Consider the following 8,005-nt stretch of genomic DNA (forward strand, 5'->3'; position numbering starts at 1 on the left):
AAACGCATCCCCAATCACATCCCAAAATGAACTCATCATCTTTGTCCCCACGACCCTGGGCTGCTCCAGCTCCTTCCCTGACATGTCAACCAAAAGCAGGACCAACTAGATAATTTGTGAGCCCCTCCATGCATGAGGTGGAAAAAGTGTCACCACAGGTCTGGAGAATGGTTTTCCCTTCCTTTTGTGGTCTCTTTCTAAGCTAGTCACCATGATTTTTATTTGATATTTTATAGTGTTCTAAGTGAAAAAGAGGAATTTTTTAGTTACTGGTAATAATTTTACTGCTCATCTTTACATTGTGCAGTTTCAATTTTGAAATCAAACATCAGAGCATTTAGCAGGTGTGCAGAACCATGGGAATCACACAATTCTTATTTCATGGCTTGTCCCTGTGGGGTGCTAGGAGCTGGCCAGAGGCAAAAACAAGGCAGATTCAGGAAGTATGGAAGGAGGAAGGGAGGATTCCCCCAAGCATGACTAGCAAGGGAGAATTCCCAGCCACAGGTACCTAAGGGCTCTGTCCTAATGCAGTCCAACCTGCCAGCCTGCTAGCCCACTCAACTCACCTGGGTGTGGGGTTAAGGAAAGTCAAACTAGGCATTTCCCCTTCTGGTGGACCAGGCCCCAACCCACAGCAGATGAATGATCTGACCTCTAAACCTCCATGTGGGAGGCCCTTGGTACCTGGATCATGGGTGGTAAGAGGTTCAGACACTTTATGGTAATGCCATCGTCATGCCCCAAGACACAAATGTGTGACCAGCAAACCCTTGCTAGGCCCATACCCAGAGGTCCCTGTGGAGATAACCTTGGTGGTTCTGGGGTGAAGGAGGAAAGGGGAGGCCAGTTGGAAGAGGACAAGAGACAGGTTCGGGTGGAGCTGAGAACCTGTGCCAGGGAGGCAGTGCAGGGGGGACCCCACATGAGCTGAGGCTGCAGGCCCAGGCATGAGCATGAGGGACTTCTCTTAGAAAACACAATAAAAAGGTAAAAGTGTTAAGAATATCAAAACAGCCACCAAAGAGCATTGAACTGCAGAGGGAAAGAGGCCTCCTGACTCAGGTCCACACTGGCACATATCTGTGAAGGTGCCCCTGACCACACTTCTCCGGGACACCTTGCCTGAATGGTGGCAGCCACCGGACACTCTCCCTTCCTCGGGTCACCCCTCCAGTCCATGGCTCTGCTGCCAGCTGAATCTAGGGTAATCCTTGTCCTGGAATCTAAGGCCCAGCCTGATTGGGGCCACCCTGCCCATCCACCATGGGCTGCTGCTCAGCCTCCTGTCTGCTCCAGAGGACCAAGAGAGCACCGACACAGCTGAGAAGGGTCAGGACAAGTGGCTGCATCCTGCCCACTTCGTATTGCCTCCCCTGGACCGTGGGGCTTGGGGCTCCCTGGGAGAGATACTTCCAGATTCCTCACCCCCTCTCATGGTGGAGCTGGCCCTCATGCCTTGGTTACCCCACATGGTCCTACCTAAGCCAAATCCCCATGACCCAGGATGGACACCCAACCCATGCACTGGCTCAGACAGATTCTCTTTCAAAAGAATTTGAACCAAAGGACCCAGATCTGGAATTTGGTCATGGATGGTCCCTGAAACTGAGAAAGTCAGGAGCTAGGCTGGGAGGGGTCCGTGAAGGCCTTGGGAGGTGCTGAGAAAGAACAAAGAATCAGTCCTAGAGAGGGAAGAAGCAACAGAGAGGACAGGCCACAAGGACACAGAGAGAGGACACAGCTGCTCTGGCTACCCAAGGCAGCAGGCAGGGCTGTCCCATGTCCTGTGAGAAGGAAAGTTGAAAAAGAATGCAGCAGGGTGTGGTGGCACATGTCTATAATCCCAGGGACTTGGGAGGCCAAGGTAGGAGGATAGAAAGTTCAAGGCCAGCCTCAGCAATTTAGCAAGACCTGTCTCAAAATAAAAAACAAAAAAGGCTGGGGATGTAGCTCAGTGGTAGGGCACCCCTGCAGGGGGAGCTGGATCCAAATCTAGTTTCAAAAGTGAATATTTAGTTAGAAATACAAAAGTAAATCATAATGGTACAGATGCACTATTTGACACACCTCTGTAGTATCAGTTTTCTGATACCAGACAGCACTTTCTGATCTCTTCATATATGGACTCTGTAGTCACTGTTTTTAGATGAAAAGGTAATTTAATCTTCCCTCTAAACCTAGTTGATGAAAATTTGCCATTTGATACTGATAGCTTAGACAAGTTCCTCTTATTTCCACAGTAGACATTGGTTATATCATGTACACTTTTAGAATTGTTATCAAATTTGGAGGAAAAAAAAACCTTTAAAAAATTTTCTTTACAAGTCTACTGCAAGTATTCAAGGCACTTCGCATTCTTAGCATGTGTGTGTGCTCTGACTGAAGCTAAAGATTTAAACATTCTTTGAACTAATGACATTCATTACCCAGTTTGTCATTTTGTGGGACTTATTATGAGGTTTGTATTCACTTGTTTCTTGGGAGAAAACTTCTGTTTTGATCCATGGTGTGGACATGAGACAGACAAAAAATTGTTTTCAACAGAACTTTTGCTGATACTCATTGTCTTTCATATACAGAAAAAAGGACGGTGACTGATCTCCAGTCAGAAGCCAGGATCCATTGAACCTCAACTCCTAAGCATTAGTTTTATTTTTTTTTAATATTTATTTTTTAGTTATAGGTGGACACAATGTCTTTTTTTTATATTTATGTGGTGCTGAGGTTTGAACCAAGTGCCTCACGTATGCTAGGCAAGTGCTCTACCTCTGAGCCACAATCCCAGCCCCTAACCATTAATTTTATGGGTTTTCTTAATGTACGAGTCTGATCAAATATATCCCAATTGAATTTTAATGTTTTATGAGGCATTGCTCTATCTTTCTCCACTCCATCCTCAGTGCTGGGGATGGAACCCAGGGCCTCACACATGCATGGCAAGTGTGAGCTCTACCACGGATCTCTATCCCCAACCCCACTGTCTGTCTCCAAGTCACAGCTTACAAAGTTGGTCCACTTATATTCCCCTTGTATTTGTGTTTCCAGTTTCTGTTTTATTCATTTATACAGTGGTTGAGTTTGTAATACCAATATTGATAAGAGACTCACCAAATACACCCCCACCTTCTCTTAGAATACTTGATGTCAACTTGCTCTCTTTCCATGCACCATTTTGGACTCATGACTTTTCAGATTTACCGTATGCTAGTTGACTTCAGCCAGTGCTTGATTTCTGACACTCAAGTTGTCTCGACTCTGGCCAGCAGGACCCCCTTTTAGACTGGCTCCTGTGCCCTGTGCATTTCACTAATTTATTGATTTTTAGCCTTCTTGTTCACTGTTCATGTTCACCTTTCACTTCCATCTCATTATGTGGAAACTTCCATTTCTCCCAAGGTACTTCCAGTGGGAAAGAATGTGGAAGAAAAGAAGATGGGAGCCACAATGGATTGTGAGTGACACAGCTCCCTGGTCATTTCAATAGACAAAGAGGAAAAAAAAAACAATGTGCTTTTAATGAACTATTTTTGTTCTCTTAAAAGCATGAGTTCATATTGATTTTTCCAGTCCAGTTCTAAAAAAAAAGAAAAAAAAAACTCAAACTCTTCATTCTACAATTGTAGTTCCTTTTCTCTTATGTTAAAAAAAATCTAGACTTCTAACCAAGTAAACATAATTATTTATTTATCTTTATCATCTGAAAAGAAAATAGTTCTAAGATAGCATGATAACATCACCCAACAATCCAATAAATGTTCCAGTTATCAAATAAAGTTCAACTCTTCTAATTCTTATTTTTGTTGGTTTTCAGACTGCACTCTACTAAAGATTTGGAAAAACTCTCTTTGCCCTAGAGTCACTCATCATCTCTCATTCTCTGGCTCTATGAGTCTTTGGTACCAAGATTTGGTTTAACTGTTTTCTGGTGATTGAAGTTTGAGGGCCCTGGCATCAGAATGGTTAGCCAACCAAAGCTCTTAGAAGGTGGACACTCTACCTACTGCAAGATAGTAGAGAAACCTCCAACAGAACAATGGCCAAAATTCTGCCATGGTGATTGAACTTCATTTGTCCATCATCAGGGGCTAATACACAGAGATAAGATCAGGATTGGCTCACACAATATCTAGCTGAATGAACAATTCTGCCCACTCCCCACCTAATCTATCTTTTCCTTTGTTACTTTCACATGTTGAGGGGGATGTCTTTTTTTTTTTAAAGGACTGTTCTTATTTTCCAATTTTTTAAATTTATCTTGCTTCTTTTGTAAACTATAAACTCCCCCACCGGTTGTAATATTCAACTTAATAAACCAGTACATTGTATTGTGCATGGTTACATCAAGGTCCATTGCGAAAAATTGAAAGGTTCTCCCAATTAGTAGCTTTGGGGGAGGGGGATTGCCAAGAATTAAACCCAGGGGCACTCAACTACTGAGCCACATCCCCAGCCCTATTTTGTATTTTATTTGAAGACAGGATCTCACTGAGTTGCTTAGTGCCTCACTTTTGCTGAGGCTGGCTTTGAACTCATGATCCTACTGTTTAGGCTTCCAAGCCACTGGGATTACAGGCATGCACCACTGCACCTAGGAGTAGTATCTTGAACCCAAAACTAGTCAAAGTTTTCAATTTTCTCATAGGGAGATCATATTCTTTATAATTAGCTCAAAAATGTACTTTAAGTGCAATATACTAAGATGTTTTTGTTATAAATCAAAATTCAGACTTAGCTTTATATATGTTTCATTTTGTCCTTATTTTGATCATAGAGATCAACAGTGTGCAGAATGTATATTCTCAGAAGTCTTTGGAAAGCACAATTACCAATCACCTTAATTTTATAGAAAATTCAAAGTTCCCAAAGCCAAATAAGAATGTCATAAAATATAACTAGTTACATTTAAAGTTTAAATGAAAAAATATATAACCAGATATATCAAATTATATCATGATGAATTTTTTCATCAACTGAAAAATGTATCAGATTATTTCACCTTTACATCATTTCAGAAAGTTAAAATGGAAGCTTTTCTATAGAATCCTACAACATCCAGATTATGTGAGTTCTAACAGAACCAGCTCATAAAAGACCCCAGTGTTTAAAATCATAGCACACACCATCAGACCACAGCTGTAGCTATTTAGTATTAGTGGAGAAATCCAAATACTTCCCTGGAATAAATTATGGCAGACCCCAAATTCCTGACTTAGCATTCTGTAGGAGCTGCATCTGTGATTTTAAAGAAAACCATAAAATCATCTTCTTTGAACTAGAAGCAAATTAATGTCATCTGGTTTTAATTATTCATATATCATGCCTTTTTAAAGTTTAAATTAGGATTTAGTTCCCCAAAAATCCCAATTTTGCAATAAATCATTTAGGTGGGAAATGACTATTTAAATGAGTAATGAGGGGGCTGGGGATGTGGCTCAAGCGGTAGCGCACTCACCTGGCATGCGTGCGGCCTGGGTTCGATCCTCAGCACCACATACAAACAAAGATATTGTGTCCGCTAAAAACTAAAAATAAATAATTAAAATTAAAAATAAATTTAAAAATAAATGAGTCATTAGCCAAGAAAAGAATGGGCCCCTCTTCCTCATGTCCCTCACCACCACTCCCCCAAAATTCAGCTTTTGATTTTCAGCAGCATGTTTAGAACCACACCTCAGGCCATCAGTTCTTCATTGTGAGGCTTCTGGTCAACTCAAAGTCAAACTGCTCCAGACTTCAAAACTCTTAGAAAAGGAAAAAAACTTGAGAGTAAAAGAAGAGAGGGATGGAGGGAGGTAGACAGGCAGGAGAGGAGGAGAGAAAAAAGAAAAGGCAGAGAATTACTTGTTTCAAAACAGTGCAATTTGTAGCCAGGAGTGGTGGTGCTCACCTGTAATCCCAGCAGCTGAGGAGGCTGAGGCAGAAGGATCACAAGTTCAAAGCCAGCCTCAGCTATTTAGTGAGGTCCTAAAGAACTTAGTGAGACTTGTCTCAAAATAAAAAACTAAAAGATGTGGCTCAGTGGTTAAGCAACTCTGGACAACCCCAGGTGCAGTTTGTATATGCTGTTTAATCCCACACAGACATGCACAATCAGTCTATAGGGCTAAAGAGCAATAATCCATAATCAATAAGGTAAACAAAAGCAAATTCAACACATTTCAGACTTTTTACACTTACAGCCTCACCGTTTGCTGGGAGGGCATATTTCCAAGCAGATGATTCCCTGATGTCTCTTAATATTAATTTTAATTTAGTAAATTTCAAGTGCTAAGAACCTGCAAATTTTTTGTAAGTAAAAAAATCCTTTTATCTGAAAAAGAGATTACCTCGTAAACTAAAGCTGAACTTAAAGTTATATTTATATTTAAATTTCAGCATTACTTGCTACCATATGCTAAATTAAAACTCTTCACGCATTAAAATACAATAATTGCACCAGGCTCAGTGGCCCAAGCCTATAATCCTAGTGACTTGGAAGGTTGAGGCAGGAAGGTGGCAAATTTGAGACCAGTCTCAGCAATTTAGTGTTGACCCAATCTCAAAATAAAATATATAAAAGACTGGGGATGTAGCTGGGTGGTAGAGCATCCCTGAGTTCATTCTCTGGTACAGCAAAATCTATTTATTTATATATTTAATACCTTCATTATCCCCCCATAATCCGAAAGCCCTCAGGATGACGTAGTTGGTAGGTTGGAAGTAGGTGTCACCCCACCAGGGACCCCTTTCCGGGATGTGATCTCCTAAGGCTGGAGATCCGAGAGCATGTTTCCTAGGCTTAATCTTTTTTACTGTTGTTTTGGGTTGTTGTTGGTGGTGGTTTGGTTTGGTTTGGTTTTGAGGTGCCAGGCATCTAACCAAGGCCTGCACATAGTTTGTGGGCGTCATCTTACACTGAGGCGATTTGATGAAAGACTCAGCTGGTGTCGCCAGTGGTATTTGGAGGCACGTGGCCTCTTGGTGGATGAGCAGTCTTCAGTACAAGAGCAAAATGCAGGACCTAATGAGGTCTGCTGGGGCACTCCTTATTCCAAGGTTCCAGGTTTTTCAAAAGTCGTTTTAAAATTGTCCTCCATGGGGTGCAGTGGAGAGACCAGGAACCTCCTCCACAGCCTGGGGGCGTGGACTTCGCTTCTAGATGCGGGAGAGGGCAGCCTGCTCAGTTTTTCCAGCCTCTCACTGAAGGAGGCAGAGAGGAAGCGCTGTCCTCCAGTTGCGAGCCTCATTCTCCACCTCAGGCAGGCGTGGGTTTTCCAGGCTCACTTGGTTTGTCCAGGATTTGAGGACCTGAAGGTCCCAGGATCCAGAAAAAGAAGGCCATAGTTTGGGATCAGCTCTGATGTTTCTGGTCCCAATTTCACAGACTAGGTGTCACAGTGGCGCCCCCTAGTGATCCGTAGCCAGAGGAACACCCCCAAGAAAGTCAGCCTGGCCCAGGATGGTTGGAAATAGGACACACAGCAAGAAAGACATCAAAAGAAGTCTTATTTTTCCTCCTTCTTCTTCTTTTTTAAAGAAGTTGGGAATGGTCACAGTACAGAGGGTGAGCCAGGCACTCTGTGAAGCCACCAATGTGCCAGGGACAGATAGAACACAGACACAGAGGGAAGAGATAGGCCACTAACGTCTCAATTCCACAACTGACAATGGAAGTTTGTTAAAGGCAGAGCCCGTGGGAGTTTTCCAACTGAGTCCTCATTTGGAAAAATAGTCAGTCTTCCTTTATCCTGGAGGCCCAGGGAGTTTCACTGCGCTTGGGAACAGCAGAAGGAATTTTCCAGGACTCACCACAAAGTGGCGCCAGACACCCATGGACGTCATGAGGTCCTCCCGTCCAGGTGGCCCCAGAAGCTGACGCTGGAAACTCAAAGAGATCAGCACTTACATAGTCAAAGGCCAAAGGATGAAATAAGGCATGGAGGAAATAAGAAAAGACACCCTTTTTAAAGAGATGGGGAGGAGTGGCAGAGAGTGTCTACAAAAGGAACTCAAAAGAACTTTG

At 42.7% G+C, this 8,005-nt stretch overlaps 1 long non-coding RNA gene across 1 annotated transcript; it reads right to left on the reverse strand.

Moving 5' to 3' along the window:
* Positions 1–3,014: 3,014 nt before the first annotated feature.
* On the reverse strand, positions 3,015–5,706 carry LOC144372075 (uncharacterized). Its single transcript, XR_013432128.1, has 3 exons — positions 5,674–5,706; positions 5,456–5,525; positions 3,015–3,577 (listed from the first exon to the last, which is right to left on the reverse strand). It is a non-coding gene; the product is annotated as an uncharacterized LOC144372075 (long non-coding RNA).
* Positions 5,707–8,005: the final 2,299 nt, after the last annotated feature.

Source organism: Ictidomys tridecemlineatus, chromosome Y (assembly GCF_052094955.1).
Source record: "Ictidomys tridecemlineatus isolate mIctTri1 chromosome Y, mIctTri1.hap1, whole genome shotgun sequence".
Classification (NCBI taxonomy): domain Eukaryota; kingdom Metazoa; phylum Chordata; class Mammalia; order Rodentia; family Sciuridae; genus Ictidomys; species Ictidomys tridecemlineatus.